Below are 17,022 nucleotides of genomic sequence, written 5' to 3'. Positions count from 1 at the left end.
AGAAGGCTTAGAATCATAGAATCATAGAGTTGGAAGGGGCCATACCGGCCATCTAGTCCAACCCCCTGCTCAACGCAGGATCAGCCCAAAGAATCCTAAAGCATCCAAGAAAAGTGTGTATCCAACCTTTGCTTGAAGACTGCCAGTGAGGGGGAGCTCACCACCTTCCTTAGGCAGCCTATTCCACTGCTGAACTACTCTGTGAATTCCCCCCCCCCCGATATCTAGCCTATAGGCTAAAATCCTATCATCCTATCATGCTTAAATCCTATCATCCCTTCTCCAAACTGCATTTGTCTTCCCTCAATCTGTGACTCATTCTAGGACAAACACTTGGCTATTGGTTTCAATAGCCTTGCAAGGTAGGTTAGGTTGAGAAAGAGTGACTGGCACTATGACCTTCATAGCTGATTGTGGATTTGAACTCAGCTCTTCCTAGCTGGAGTCCAGCACTTCTTCACAATCATCAATGGATGTGAAAATTAAAGGGGCATGTGCTTCTAGATATTTACATTATTGTACAGTTATCACAACCGGCTCTCCACATAGCTGAGAGTAGAGGCATTATACTTCTGGGACGAAGAAAGGGCTTTTCTGCCAAACTGGAGCCTCAACATGTTCTATAGTCTTTAGCTGGGAAAATGGATTTGTTCTCTTTGTGACAGATTGTGTGGGCTTCTCACACCCAGAAATTTTGAAGGTCACTCAAGGGCAGGATTTCCCTTCCCGTACACTGTTTCCAATACAAAGTAAAGACACTAATTCACATTTGCAGTGCAATGATAGAAGGAAGGTTTTCTAAAAAAAATTATTTATGTAATTTATAGCCCCTCTTACCTGCTGAGACACAAGGCGGATCACACAAAACAAGGCAATAAGAACAGTATAAACAAAGGATTTTAATTGAAAAGAAATTCTGTCTAAACATCCGGAAGAAATTCCTGACAGAGCGGTTTCTCAGTGGAACAGGCTTCCTCAGGAGGTGGTGGGTTCTCCATCTTTGGAAATTTTTAAACAGAGGCTGGATAGCCATCTGACGGAGAGGCTGATTCTGTGAAGGCTCAAGGGGGTGGCAGGTTACAGTGGATGAGCGATTGGGATGTGAGTGTCCTGCATAGTGCAGGACCCATGAGGTCCCTTCCAACTCAATAATTCTATGATTCTAAAGCATGCAACTAACTATGAACAAAAGTGGACCACATAATTAGAGAATGATGCACTATAAGTACTGATACATAGCACATTAATTCATTAATTTATTATATTTCTATATTGCCCTCCCATAAGGCTCATGGCGGTTTCCCTAAAACATGGAGGTATACATTGCATCAAGATAACAATAATCATAACAGTAGGTTTCAAATAACACATTTACAAGAGTTTATAATATAATAACTTTTATAACTTCAAACATGAACTCCTTAGGCAGGTTCTTTGAGGCCAGGGGCCTTCGGCCAGTTGGTGGTGGCAGAGCGTAGGGCTCTTTTGGGGATATATGCAGAGAGATGGACTGTTAGGTACACTGGGCCCAGATTGTGTATGGCCTTGAAGGTTAAAAGACTAAAACCTTTAGCCTGATCTGGAATTCAACTGGGAGTTAGTGGAGTTATTGGAGTGCTGGCTGGATATGTGGCCTTCATGGTGTATTTGTAGGGATCCTGGCTGCGGCATTTTGGTCCAGTTGCAGTTTCCTGATCAAGGCTAAGGGCAGGCCTACGTACAGCGAGTTGCAGAAATCTTGTCTAGAGATGACTCTCACATGGATCGCTGTGGCTAGATGTTCTGGGTCCAACTATGGCGCTAGTAGCTTGGCCTGGTGCAGGTGGTACAAGGCCTGCCATGCTACCCTCATGACCTGTGCCTCTCTGGAAAGGCATCAAGGATCACACCCAGGTTCCTGGCAGAGTTGGCCGCTTTTAGCTGCACTCCGTCCAGGTTGCGTAGGCGCGCTTCCTTGCTTGGACCCTTCCTGTCCAGCCACAGGACCTCCATCTTTGAAGGTTTGAGCTTCAGACTACTCTGCTTGAGCCACCTCATCACTGCTTCCAGGCATCTTGCTAAGGAATCAGGGGCAGAATTAGGGCGGTCATCCATCAGGAGGTTGTCATCTGCGTATTGATGGCATCCCAGCCCAATCTTCCGCACCAGCTGAGCAAGAGAGTACATGAAGATGTTAAATAGGATTGGGACAAATTTGATTGGGAGAAACATTGCTACAAACAAGCCCAACTTCTAGTATAGACTACTGGAGACTCAACTTGCTGAGACTGAGAGTTGTAGTGGATAACTCAGTGAACATGTCAGCCCAGGGTGCTGCTGCAGGGGAAAAGGAAAACTCTTTAGGAAAGGGATTGAGAATAAAACGGGTCAGGCCAAGAGTAGCCTACCCAGAAAGCTTTGTGTGTCAGAAATAAGCCAAATGCTGGCTCTGTGTGAGGCTTGCCTCATGCAGGTGGCTTCCTGCTGTCTCAGGAGTGATCCAATTAATTTGCACACAAGGCTGAGCAGTTTGCTCTTCCCCCACTCCTGGCACAGTAGGAACAAAGGGATAGGACAACACCTGGCTACTGGCTGATCTTACCAATGACCCTGTATTGTTTTTCCTTAATGCCTCTTCCTGATGAAATAATTCTTCTGGCAGCTTCTTCCTGTCCTCTAATCACTGGCACAGCAAAACCCAATCAGAATCATAGAGTTGGAAGGTACCTCCAGGGTTATCTAGTTCAACTCCCTGCAGAATGCAGGAAATTCACAACTAGCAGCGGGACCAGCACACCTGAACTCCCGCTTCCGGTCAAAATGCAGATGTCACCAACATGCCACGATCCTCCTGGAGCCCATTAGAGTTTCTTTAACAAAATCTGGGATGCCCATTAATGAAGCCTCCATTTCTTTGACATTGCTCAATTAATCCTGTCAGACATTGTCTCAGGACTCTGTTCTTAGCCCCAAGGTACAAAATTCACTATAAAAGGAAACAGTGACAAGCCATATCTGTTCTTTTGCTTAGCTGTTCCTTACGCGAAGCCCAGCTTGCTGGTGGGCTGCTACTTCCGGACTACTTCTCTTTTCATTGGATGGTAAACATAATTTTCTTTGACCCAAATTCTACCCCTATCACACCCAATCATCTTTTTATTTTCATCTGTATGGTTGCATTTAGCTTAAATTGAATGTATGTTGTCAGGAACCCTTTTTTATTTGTTTTAATAAAAATCCTTTTTATTAATTTTTAAGAATCCCCTCTGCCTAAGATTTTTGACCAGATAATCTCTTCATATACACTGAGGAGCATCTCCCTTGTTGCCCCTCTTACATTGCATAAATTCAGGAGACTGGCCTAGATTTGATAACAGAACAATGACAGAAGAAAGCAGTGAAGATGATTTGGGGGTTGGAGCACCATCCCTATGAGGAAAAGCTGAAGAGCCTGGGACTTTTCAGTTTAGAAAAGAGACTAAGGAGGGTCATCCTTTTCGCTCCCTTATATCGCTCCCTTATATATTTGGGAAACAGCCTCCTGGGAGGAGACTGTCCAGGGCCCTGTCCATCCAGGTCCACCCTGATTGGCCCTCTCCTTCCAGTTCCCACCTTCCCTCCTTGCCTGCTAGAAGCCTTGTGGCTGCGGCCTCCATTGTCACCCAAGAGGAGAGAGGCAGTTACAGGGCTTTGCAGCCCGCAGGTACGCTCCTGCTGGGAGGGAGCTGGGGGGGGGGGGGAGTTTGCAGCTTCCCTGCGGGACGCAGAGCCCTATGGCTGCCGGGGGGGGGGGGGAAGCTTCCCATTCCCTTTAGCCCACTTTGTGGGCCACAGGGAGCCATGCCCACCTTCTCACGCCCTCCTGGGCTTTGATACTACTTTTATATATAAAATAATACGGTGGAGAGAGTTGATAGACATTTTTATCCCTCTCCCAAGAACAGACAACAAAGCTGATGGGCTGTAGGTTCAGGATGGACAAAAAGAAATACTATTTTACACAGAGATCGATTAAAATGTGGACTCCACTTTCAGAGGCTGTACTGAGAGTCACAGAGATAAACAGCTTTAAAAGGGGATTAAATAGAGTCATGGAGGATAAGTCTATCAGTGGTTACTGACCATTGTGACTGAGGGAGACCTCCATACTCAGAGGCATTAATGCCCTGAATCCCAGAGCCAGTGGCAACATCTGTCCCCTGTTGGCCCTCCAGAGGAACTGGCCAGCTACTGTTTTGAGTGAGGATGCTGGACGAGATGGATCACTGTTTGGATCCAGCAGGGCACATCTTATGTTCTACATCAAATGCACAAAAGAAATGCAACCCAGCTTGGGGAACGGGTTAAAGAGTAGCAGACTCTAATCTCGAGAGCCAGGTTTGATCCCCCACTCCTCCTCCATGTGCAGCCAGCTGGGTTGCCAATCTCTGGGGGGGGGGTCGGGCTTGGAGCTCTTCAGGAATAACAACCTATCTCCAGGCACCAGTTCCTCTGGAGAAACAACTGGGAGGGTGGGAGGGGAACAGAGCCAAGCTGGGTCCCATGGGACTGGTGGGCACTCTTTACTCCTCTCACCCCTTGGACTATTGAGGCCCCACTTCCAAACTTCAAGGAAGTTTCCTGTCCCAGGGGTCAAAACTGCATAACAATTCCGTGGACAGTATTCTGGATTAAATGAACACAAGTCACAGAACTATAACTGCATCAGCAATGTGCAAAATGCATATGCAAGAATCCAGCTCCAGGTTGGGAAATTCCTGGATATTTCGGGGTTTGGAGCCTGAGAAGGGCAGGGTGAGGGGAAGGGCGCAATGTCAGCAGCCATAGAGTTGATCCTCCAAGCGGCCGTGTTTTCTCCACGGAAACAATTTTGGCCATCTGGAGATCAACTGTAATAGTAGGAGATCTCCAGGTACGACCTGGAGGTGGCAACCCTACTGAGAGACGCCCAAGAGCTTGTGCCCAAAGCCACAAGATACGAAAATGATCACTGGCTCAGAAGGCATGAAAAGGGAACTTGCCTGAATTCATGTGGATCTGTCATCTGCCATTCCCCCCATCATCCCTCCTTTCTGGATCAATTTATTGCTTGTTTTACATCCTGCACGTCCATCCGTCTGTGAGAAACAGCCAATGCATGTTCACTTTGCAAATGAAATCGGAGACCATTTCCTGGATAAATCTGGAATTTCAATCACACATTCAGCTGGTACGTGTGCTGAATGTAAAACGACAACTCGCATATAAACAAAAATCAAGCACAGGGATTGTAGATAACTTGCGAACAGAGAGAGTATACCTCAGAATACCAGCTGCTGGAGCCAAAAAACACAGAGGGGGGCTCCTGGCGCCATAGTTTGGGAGTTACACAGAAGCATTTGACCTACTAGGAACAGGATGGACCCTTGGTCTGAACCTCCCAAAAGTCCCCGTCAGTTGAAGATAAAATCAGGCAGCGATCTAGAATTGTGTGAGACGGCCCCTGAGAGAACCCGCAAATCTCCTTGCTTTCCCTCAAGAGGTTTCCCCTGAGGTGCTACCCTGTCTGGCAAGGGCTTCGTGTTCAATGCAGGGCCCGTGATCTTTGAGAACTTAAAGTCTGCACTTGTGCGCAAATTGCTGATCTCCCAGGAATGGATGGAGATTTCGGCTTCATTTCATCCCTCCCCACACGCACCGTTTCCCTCTCAACCTTAGAAGGGAAGCCAGGTGCAAACCGGTTTTCTCCCCCCATAAACTTCTCCACATAAGGGCTAGGATCTCGCTGGGGGCCCTCAGCTATTTCTGGCTCAGCTGCTGCCAGCGGTTTCGCAGGGATGACACCTTCTCGCCTGCAGACACTTGCTCTCTGTCCATCTCTGGCCACGCCGCTGCCCCTCCTAAGGAGCGGTGAGGAGCCAAACCAATTGGCTTCGCTCCTCTGCGTTCTGCTGTGCAGCATACAAAGACCTGAACAGCCAAGCACCCTCGTCCCTTGGCTGGACGTGGTTCTTGGCATCCGGCCGTGCTCCTACAGCTTACGCGCTAAGCCTCGTGGCTGGGAGAAGGCCCCTTTTTCTCTCCCCCTCCGGCTCCCAGGCCAAGAAAAAAGAAACCCATCTGAGGCAGAAACCAGAAGCCATCTGGCTGACGGAGGCCTCGGATGGTGAAAGGAGAAGGGTTATCGAGACCTTCTGAGAGCCCTGACTTTCCCAAAAGCTTCCGGCAGGGCTAGCCAAACGTAGGATTGCCAGCTCCAGGTGGGGCCTGGAGATCTCCTGCTATTACAGTTAATCTGCAGACAATCAGGATCAGTTTCCCTGGAAGAAAATTGCTGTTTTGAAGGGTGGGTGCTCTGGAATTGTATGGGGCTGAGGTCCTCCCCTCCTCTAACCCCGCCCACCCCAAACTCCCCATTCAGAATAGCAACCTTAAACTGAAGCTAGATCTATGTGGGCCTCCTGCTGAAAATTATTCTGTGATTATAAAGGGGGGAAAAACAAAGTTTGCCTGTTTTTATGGAGACTTTATTTCAGTACATGACAATCTGGGAGTATGGGGTTGTTTAGAGCAGGGGTAGTCAAACTGCGGCCCTCCAGATGTCCGTGGACTACAATTCCCAGGAGCCCCTGCCAGCAAATGCTGGCAGGGTCTCCTGGGAATTGTAGTCCATGGACATCTGGAGGGCCATAGTTTGACTACTCCTGGTTTAGAGTTTCACTGTGATCTCTGTAGTAAACTTGATAGTAAAGAGTTATCTGAAGCCTTCTTAGGAAATGGGGGGAAACTCCACCCCTCAATTTATTCTTTTTCCTTGCTTTCATTTTTTCCCAAGTTAGTTGGAGCTTGGCTGCAAATAAAGAAGTTGTGCTCTGCAGCTCCTGTGAGTATCTAGATTTACTGATTACAAAATTGGCGACGAAGGTGCAAACATGGCTTCATATGGCAAAATTGAGGAAATTTGATTCAGAAAAGGAGGAATGGCAACTATATATGGAACGATTAGATCACTATTTTTAGCTAATAGAATCACTGATGCCCCTGAACAGAAAGCAGCCTCTGTGGCAGCAAAACTTATTCCCTCTTGCGAGGCTTAGTGCATCGTGAGAAGCCTGGAGACAAAAGGCTCCCAGGTTTGCAAAAGGATTTAGATTTTCCAACAAGAATGCAAGCAATGTGCCCAATGTCAGTACCACCAGCAGGCACCAGCATTGGCTCCTTTACACCCCTGGGAGGGAAACCTTGGTTTTGGCTTCATCTAGATTTTGCAGGACCATTTTTCATAGAATCATAGAATCATAGAGTTGGAAGGGGCCATAGAGGCCATCTAGTCCAACCCCCTGCTCAACGCAGGATCAGCCCAAAGCATCCTAAAGCATCCAAGAAAAGTGTGTATCCAACCTTTGCTTGAAGACTGCCAGTGAGGGGGAGCTCACCACCTCCTTAGGCAGCCTATTCCACTGCTGAATTACTCTCACTGTGAAAATTTTTTCCTGGTATCTAGCCTATATCGTTGTACTTGAAGTTTAAACCCATTACTGCGTGTCCTCTCCTCTGCAGCCAACAGAAACAGCATCCTGCCCTCCTCCAAGTGACAACCTTTCAAATACTTAAAGAGGGCTATCATGTCCCCTCTCAACCTCCTTTTCTCCCGGCTGAACATTCCCAAGTCCCTCAACCTATCTTCATAGGGTTTGGTCCCTTGGCCCCAGATCATCCTCGTCGCTCTCCTCTGTACCTTTTCAATTTTATCTACATCCTTCTTGAAGTGAGGCCTCCAGAACTGCACACAGTACTCCAGGTGTGGTCTGACCAGTGCCGTATACAATGGGACTATGACATTTTGAGGAAGATGGTCTTGATTATAATTGATGCCCACTCCAAGTGGATGGAGGTTCACGCAATGAACACCACAACTTCAGCCGCAGCATGTGATAAACTTCGACAGATGTTTCCTTGTCACAGACTTCCAGTGGTATTTCTCACAGATAATGCACCAGATTTCACTAGCTAGGAATTTACAGAATTTCTGAGGAAGAGTGGAATTAAACATATTTTAACATCTCCCTATCATCAGCTTCCAATGGCTTAGCTGAACGGGCTGTCAGAACATTCAAGGAGGGAATAAACAAGATGTCAAATGGGACTGTGGAGACACGACTGGCTCGATTTCTTCTGAAATATAGAATTACTCTACAGACCACCTCCGGAGTGAGTCCTGCTGAGTTGTTGATGGGGAGAAGGTTACGGGCCCACCTGGATTTAATGTGTCCCAAAATAGAAGAGGAAGTGCAAAGAAAACAGACTCTTCAAAAAGGCAACCATGATTACCATTCAAAGGATAAAGGTAAAGGTAAACCGGGTCATGTCTTGGGGTGACGCCCTCTAGCGTTTTCATGGCAGACTCAATACGGGGTGGTTTGCCAGTGCCTTCTCCAGTCATTACCGTTTACCCCCCAGCAAGCAAGCTGGGTACTCATTTTACCAACCTCGGAAGGATGGAAAGCTGAGTCAACCTTGAGCCGGCTGCTGGGATTGAACTCCCAGCCTCATGGGCAGAGCTTCAAACAGCATGTCTGCTGCCTTACCACTCTGCGCCACAAGAGGCTCATCAAAGGATAGAGATTTGGAAATCCAGGATCACGTCTATACCAAAAGTTTTAGTGCCTCCCGACCTCTCTGGATTCCAGGTAGAATCCAAGCACAGACAGGGCCTCTGTCTTTTCAGATTGGGTTACCGGATGGCAGAGTCCTCAAGTGACATCAGGATCACATCCGCAGAAGAACCGATGTGCAAGAGTCCGTGCATGGAGAGGAACAGCAATGCCTGGAAGACCAGAACCCCAGCAATATTTCAGAAGTAGATGACCCATGTTCTTTGAGGTCTCTGTCGAGGTCACCGAGGAGGGAAGATACAGAACCTGAACTTTCCAGACGTGAGGAAAAGGAGGCTGTGGAAGAACACCATTATCCCAGGCGTGCAAGAAGACCTTCAGAGTATTTGAAATACTATATTCGGAGGATGACTTAAATAAACAACAACAAAACTTAAAGGGGGATGTAGTAAACTCGATAGTAAAGAAGCCATATTAGGAGCAGAGATAAACTCCATCCCTCAATTTATTCTTTTTCCTTGCTTTCATTTTTGGTTGCAAATAAAGAAGTTGTGTTCTGCAGCTCCTGTGTCTAGATTTATTGATTACAAAAATCTCAGTGTAGGATACGGGTGTTGGGGGGAGAGGAGGCTTTAAAGCTATCTTATCCTTGGTGTCTGGCGGTTGGAGTTTGCACGTGGGTGTAATAAATGGGTCTAGAAAGGTGGTGAGGTTACCTTCCGAAATGAGGTGGCATGAGGGTGAGGCCGATGGGGAATATATTGATCTGTATTCGTAATTAAATTTAGTCTTAACAAAAAGTATCATGAGATTAGTTTGTTTCTTTTCAATGAATTGCTTTTGCTGAATATGCCAAGTCTGTTTATTTGAAGAGTCAACTGGGATCGTGACTGCACTGGTGTAATATGTGTTCTCCATGGGGCTCTTTGTCAGGAGCCGAGCAGCCGGATTTTGGACCAGCTGGAGTTTCTGGAGCAGCCTCAAGAGTAACCCTGGGTAGAGCGAGTCACTTAAGTCTAATCTGGCGGTGACTGTTGCATGGATTGTAAACTAAACATGAGCAGACAGTGTGGTGCAGCGGTAAAAAAGGCAAATGCCATTTTGGGCTGTATCAACAAAGGCATCACATCAAAATCACAAGATGTCATAGTCCCATTGTATACGGCACTGGTCAGACCACACCTGGAGTACTGTGTGCAGTTCTGGAGGCCTCACTTCAAGAAGGACGTAAATAAAATTGAAAGGGTACAGAGGAGAGCAACGAAGATGATCTGGGGCCAAGGGACCAAGCCCTATGAAGATAGGTTGAGGGACTTGGGAATGTTCAACCTGGAGAAAAGGAGGTTGAGAGGGGACATGATAGCCCTCTTTAAGTATTTGAAAGGTTGTCACTTGGAGGAGGGCAGGATGCTGTTTCTGTTGGCTGCAGAGGAAAGGACACGCAGTAATGGGTTTAAACGTCAAGTACAACGATATAGGCTAGATACCAGGAAAAAAATTTTCACAATCAGAGTAGTTCAGCAGTGGAATAGGCTGCCTAAGGAGGTGGTGAGTTCCCCTCACTGGAAGTCTTCAAGCAAAGGTTGGATACACACTTTTCTTGGATGCTTTAGGATGCTTAGGGCTAATCCTGCGTTGAGCAGGGGGTTGGACTAGATGGCCTGTATGGCCCCTTCCAACTCTATGATTCTATGATTCTATGATTCTATGGATCACAGTGACTATGTCAGAAATCACCAGGTAAGGTGCAAGCTGCCAGGTCTAGTGTAAATGGAAGAACGCCCAGTGAGCAATGACTGTGATCTGAGCCGCCACAGATAGGGAAGCATCCAGGATCACACCCAGATTCTTGATGGTGGGTCAAAGGCAGCAGTCCCCAACACCTGGTCCGGAGACCGGAACCAGTCCATGGATCAGTTGGTACCAGGCCGTGGCTCCTCCTCATCCTCCTCCCAAGCTGCTGCCTTGGGGGCTGCCCTGCCATTCTGCCACTGGCTCACCTTTGGTGCTCTCCAGCGGCTGCCATGGCTGGGGCTCCCCCTCCGCAAGGCACTGCACAGTTGCTGCTGGCAGCGCCCCCCAGTAAAGTCAAGGGCGCCAGCAGGAAAGCAAGTGGAGCAGGGGCTAGAGTGGCAGCAATGTTCCTTGGCAAAAGGCAAAAAGCGTGCTTCAACCCAGCTGTAGAAATAGTGAGGCACACTGAACCCACAATCGAGCAAAATGAATAAGAAACAGATGTCTTTGCAACAGAGAGCGTTAGGGCAGTGGTCGAGAGGAGAGGACTACCCTCCCCCCCCCTGGGCCTCAGTAAAATTGTCAAGCGTTGACCGGTCCCCGGTGATAAAAAGGTTGGGGACCACTGGTCAAAGGTGTTAAAATGGACCTTGTCAGGAGCTGGCAGTTGCATCGTAGTAGCCTCAGTATGTTGACCCAGCCACAGGACCTCCTTCTTAGCTCAATTTAACTTCAATCAACTCTGCTTGAGCCAATCCACCACGGCTTCCAGATCCACGGCCAAGGTGTCTGAGGGTGTTGACAGATGGCCATGCATCAACAGAAATAGCTGAGTGTCATCGGTGTACTAATGGCAGCCCAGCCTGAAACTCCGGACCAGCTGGGCGAGGGGATGCATGTAGATGATAAATAACATTGGGGAGAAAATAGCTCCCTGTGGGCCCCCACATATCAGGGCCTCTCCCCAAGGACTACCCTCTGTCCCTGATTTCAGAGGAAGGTCTGCAACCATTTCAAGGCTGTGCCTTGAATCCCCACATCAGCTAGGATGATGGTGTCGAATGCTGCTGTCAAATCTACGAGAAGCAGCAGAGCCAACCCACCTAGATCCAGCTTCCTCCGGATATTGTCTGTGAGGGCGACCAGAGCTGTCTCCATTCCATGGCCAGGTCAGATGCCAGATTGGAACAGGTCAAGGGCCGATGTTTCTTCCAGGTCACTCCATAGCTGTCCAGCAACTGCCCGCTCAACCACCTTACCCAGAAATGGCAGACACAAAACTGACCGGTAGCTGGCGGAGTCAGAACATTCGAGCCCTGTTTTTTTTTTCAAGTGGCCTAACCACTGCCTCCTTCAAACTCTGGGAAAGTCCCTGGGAAAGTCTCTGCATGTGTGTGGATGGAGCCTGTGCAGGACAGGATTTTAGGAGGGACCTCCATGAGATATGACGACACAGAATCCACTCTCCAAAGCAGCCATTTTCTTCACAGAAGTTGATGTCTGTTGTCTGGAGAGATCTCCAGGTCCTGCCTAGAGGTTGGCAACCCTATAGGGATGAAGACCTAAGGGACTGGAGCAGACAAGGAAACCTTATACCACAAAGTTTTGCAAATCCTAGAGCAGTCCGTGATGTCACTTCCAGTGAAAACGGAAGGGGATGTCAGTGCCCAAGTGTGATGCCTGCCTGCCAATTCCTGCCCCCTAAAGGATCCTGGGGGTTATCATCTACAGTCTGGCAACCTAGTCTAGCCCCCCCCCCCTGTACAATGGCCAACTAGTTACTCTGGAGGGCCGACAACAGGGCAGAGAGGCCAAGGCCTTCCCCTGATGCCTCCTAATTGACTGACTATGAATGTGTTACATGGCCTTTCCCAGAAGTTCGGATGGCCACTGACATCATTAGACGTCACTGGGGACCACCTCCCTTGTTGCTCTGAAGGCCTCATCTCTTTCTTCACAGTGGAAATGGTAAATATATTATGGCTGGCTCCCACATCTTACTTCTGCCCCTGTTTCTCTGAAGGGGCCTGTCACCACTTCTGGGGTTCCTTGAAGCCTGAAAAATATTTTTGGGTTCCTCCAAGGTCAAAGGTTGAAAAAGGCTGGTGCTGTTGTGGCTAACTGGGTAGATATTTTCATCGGGCTACCTACTATAACCCCCAAGGTCTCTTTCCCTCACAGACTTTATTAGCATATACTTAAGGTGAGAGTTGTTTTGTTCCAATGTGTTTCACCTTCTGGAGATGAGTTGTCATTACAGGGTTTTTTTTCTGGTCCCATTTGGAGGCTAGCATCCCTACCTACCTCACAGGGTTGTTGGGAGAATAATATGGAGGTGATGAGAAGAAGAAGAAGAAGAAGAAGAAGAAGAAGAAGAGTTGGTTCTTATATGCCGCTTTTCCCTACCCGAAGGAGGCTCAAAGCGGCTTACAGTCGCCTTCCCATTCCTCTCCCCACAACAGACACCCTGTGGGGTGGGTGAGGCTGAGAGAGCACTGATATCACAATTTTATCAGCGCCGTGGCGAGCCCAAGGTCACCCAGCTGGTTGCATGTGGGGGAGCGCAGAATCGAACCCAGCATGCCAGATTAGAAGTCCGCACTCCTAACCACTACACCAAACTGGCTCTCAAGGATGTCAACTGCTTGGGGAGTAAGGTGGGGTGTAAATGAATTAAATAAATAACATCATAAGTAAGTAAATAAATCATAGAACCATAGAGTTGGAAGGGGCCAAACAGGCCAACTAGTCCAAACCCCTCCTCAGTGCAAGATCTGTCTGAATCAGTTGTTCTCAACCTTAATGCCACAAAGTTCAATCCTAGTTCCTTCAGGCATTTCAACCTATTCTGTCGTTGCAGTTTCTTGTCTGCAGAACAATCGCTGGCTTGCAGAGTGAGGGCATATGGGGTGAAGAGTCTCTCTGAGGTAATCTGGCAGGGATGGCCAGCTTGGGACTCCGTCCCTCTACATGTCCCGGCTTCCCTGCTTTAAATCTCTTCCCAGGACTTCCCTTGATGGTTTAACCCTCCCCTTTAACCATTAGCCAAGCATAAGTATCTCCTTGACTTTCTCTCTTGCTCAGCCTCCTCACGTAGAGATTGTAAATTTGCTGGGGCTGGCCGTCAGAGGCCTGCAATTTAATTGCTAAAATATGTCTATTGATTCCCATCTCCAGGAGGGCAAACAAACAAGTACTTCAGTGTTTAAATCGCTCAGTTACAAGCCAAAGCCCAAATTAAACGTCGGGAGGATAAAATGCAGGAGATGAGAAGGATGTCAGCCACTTTGGGTCGTTCCCCCCCCTCCAAATTAAAAATTTATTAAAAAAAATAGACCAGTGAAATGAATTAATCCATAAATGCCAAATGTTTGCAGCAGTACACAGCTAAGGATGCCAGAATCCAGGTTGGACCTGGGATCAGTGACAGCTGATCTCCAGCCAGAGAGATTAGTTAGAGAGCCACCCTGGTTTAGTTAGGAGTGCAGACTGCTAATCTGGTGAGCTGGGTTGGATTCTGCACTCCCCCACATGCAGCCAGCTGGATGACCTTGGGCTAGTCACAGCACTGATAAAGCTGTTCTGACCAAGCAGCAATATCAGGGCTCTCCCAGCCTCATCCGCCTCACAGGGTATCTGCTGGGGGGAGAGGAAAGTGAAGGGGATTGTAAGCCACTTTGAGATTCTCTTGTGTAGAGAAAGGCGGCATGTAAGAACCAACTCTTCCCCTGGATAAAATAGGAGGCTTTGGAGGGTTCCACTGGCGTCCCTGTCCTCCCCAGGATCCTCCCCAGGATCCTCCCCCAATTCTACAGGAGTTTCCCAGCCTGGATCTGACAACTGGACTCCCCTTCCCCAGTGACCAGGGGATCTGGCAACTGTACACACAAAATACAAGGTACCCCCTCTGAAAGCTCTCTGCTAAAGGAGTATCTTGTTTTAGGAGCTTAAAAAACAACAAAATGAAGGAACCTGATATCTTCATACAAGGTTTCCAAGAACCCCCAGAGAAAGACTGCCCTCCCATTTCTCCATCCTCAAGACCAGCCCGACCCAAACCAACTCATGTGACTCATCCAGCTCCTTGGACCTCACCCTGTTGACCAAAAAGGCCCCTGAGATTTCCCCCAGCAAGCGGTCCTGTCCCTTCCGGCCGAAGATCGAGTTGCCATAAAAAAGGACTTGTCCTGAGCAGCATCCCACTGTAACCCAGCTGGAGGCTGGCATCTCTGCTCTATATGTTCAGGGAGTCAGCATGTGGATGGGTCACCTGCAGCGGGGCTAGTAGGAAGTAGCACGATGAGTCTCATGTAGCGTTGCCGGCCTGCAGGTGAGTGATTTCCAACCAGGGTTCTACGGACTCCTGGGGGTTCACGGGAACTCCTGAGGTGGTCCTTGGTTTTTCCCTCCTGGGAGGGGCTGCACACCTACTCCCCCCTTAAACTGCCTACTGTCTCCCTCCCTGCCTGTTAAGGCAGGTGGTGATGTCATCCCAATAGCATGTCACTTCCAGGGGGTGTGGCTGGGAGGCGTGGCCAGCTGCCCTCACTTCTGGGACTCCTTGAAGCCTGAACTTCAAGGTTCTGGGGTCTCTGCCAATGTCAACAGGTCGAAAAAGGCTGCTCCAAGTGGTGCCTGGAGATCGCCTGGGATTATAATTGGACGATGGAATTACAGTTGCACTTGGCTGTGGTTCTTCCCACCCCCAAACCCCGCCCTTCCCAGGCTTCTCCCCCAAAATCTCCAGGTATTTCCCAACCCAGAGTTGAGGACAACCCTGGCATGAATTTTAAAGCCTGCAGTTGCGAGAGTAGACCCTGTTAGATTTGCAACGAAATGTTTTGGTGGAGTCTTGAGGTTGTAGGAAGGACTTCAACACCTCAGGCTGCAAGGGAAGCATTCTGAGTTCCTGACTGTTCCTAGTTTAATTGTTCCCTGCAAGTAGAAAAGTCGCATAGTATGCAATAAGGCCTTTCTTCCTGATTGGCTCACTTTCTATTTTGCAAGGAGTTTTTTCATGGTGGAGCTCGGGATGCCAACTCTGGGCTGAAAATGCCTGGAGATTTGGCCATGGAGCCTGGGACAGATGGAGTTTGGGGAGCGGAGCAATCTCAGCAGGATATAATGCCATTGAGTCCGACCTCCAAAGCTGCCATTTCCCCCAAGGGAACTTTGCTTTATTGTCTGGATAACAATTATAATAGTGAGAGATCACCAGGTGTTACCTGGAGGGTGGCAACCCTAGAACTCAGTGAGGAGGGGATGAATTCTACCCTCCAAAGTTGCCATTTCCCCTAGGGATGTCTGTAGTCTAAGGAGCAGGTATAATTTGAGAAGGACTCCAGGCCTCACCTGGAAGTTGGCAACCTTACAGGGAGCACCTCAGCCCTGTCTACCCTCTCAGAATTCTAACTCCTCATTTTGCAGCCAGATGAAGTGATAGAACAGGTTGTGCCACTTCAGACTGCAGGGGTGTGTGTGAATATTGAGCGGTCTTCCTTTGCAAAACTAAGCCAAACTGAAAACCACATCCAGAAGAAATAGCCTGGCCCCTCGACCTGTTGTGTTAGATTTCCATTGGCAAGGAATTACTCATGTAATCTGTATCTGGAAGCAGTAAATAGTGAACTACCACCTCACCCCAGTTTGCCCAATTAACAGCCAACAGTCTTGCCAATCTCCAGCTGGGGACTGGAGATCCCCCTGAAGAAAATGGCAGATTCAGTGGATGGCTCTATAGTCATTTCTATGCCCTCCACAAATAACAACAATAAAAATAATAATTTACTAAAATTTATAATAATAATAATAATAATTTATTAGAATAATAATTTTATTTTTGTGTGCTGCACAATTAATAACAAAATATGAATTAAACTGATTAATTATTTAAAACGGCCTCTATTATTTCAATGTGTACCCTTACAGAGTGGGGCTACCTGATGTTGAGGGGGTTAGAGGGGTGAATAGATTCTCAAGTAAGGAGGCCAGTATTTTAGATGTTATTTTGCTGGCCCCAACCGTAGGGCTGGTGGGATAGCTCACTCTTACAGGCCCTGTGGAATTGTTTAAAATAGGGTTGCCAACTCCAGGTTGGGAAATACCTGGAGATTATGCCAGAGAAGCCTGAGGAGGGCGGCCTTTGGGCTGGGGAGTTACACTTCAGTGGGATATAATCCCATACTGTCCCCCTCCCAAACTGGCCATTTTCTCCGGATGACCTGGGCCCCTTCTGCATGACGGAAAACCCGATGAAAACTCACTAAATACATCGTAGTTTTTCTGATCTCTGCACAGGGGAGTTAATTTGCTCCACAAAACTGATTTTGCCCGGCATGGGCACATAATGCATGAAGTGGAAGGTCCGCATTCGGGGTGGAATGGCGGCGGCTAAAATCACCAATTATGCACACTGCAGGCGGCAACCGGGCGCAGAGTCAACGTATGCCACCGAAAAAGCCGCGTTAGCGAGATGCGGAAGAAAGTGGAGCTTCCCAGGACCAGGGCGCAATCAGAAGCGGCTCCAGAGTAGCTGCATACATAATCGGATACTCTGGGTTTTGCCGCTGTTGCGTTCCGTCCCGTGCATAAGCGGTTTGCTTCGCTTCTTCCTCCTCCGTGTTCTCCATGCCGCTGTTTCAGCGGCCGTGCATAATAGGCCATGGTGAACTGCCTCTTTGGTGCTTTAAGCGTCTTTTAAGCGTTGTTTCTGAAA

At 48.1% G+C, this 17,022-nt stretch overlaps 1 long non-coding RNA gene across 1 annotated transcript; it reads left to right on the top strand.

Moving 5' to 3' along the window:
* Positions 1 to 2,992: 2,992 nt before the first annotated feature.
* Positions 2,993 to 9,059, top strand: LOC143832273 (uncharacterized). Its single transcript, XR_013229183.1, has 3 exons — positions 2,993 to 3,080; positions 8,036 to 8,305; positions 8,687 to 9,059. It is a non-coding gene; the product is annotated as an uncharacterized LOC143832273 (long non-coding RNA).
* The last annotated feature ends 7,963 nt before the right edge of the window (positions 9,060 to 17,022 follow it).

This window comes from Paroedura picta, chromosome 1 (genome assembly GCF_049243985.1).
Source record: "Paroedura picta isolate Pp20150507F chromosome 1, Ppicta_v3.0, whole genome shotgun sequence".
Lineage (NCBI taxonomy): Eukaryota > Metazoa > Chordata > Lepidosauria > Squamata > Gekkonidae > Paroedura > Paroedura picta.
Note: the sequence above shows the minus strand (reverse complement) of the source record. Positions and strands in the feature narration are given on the sequence as shown.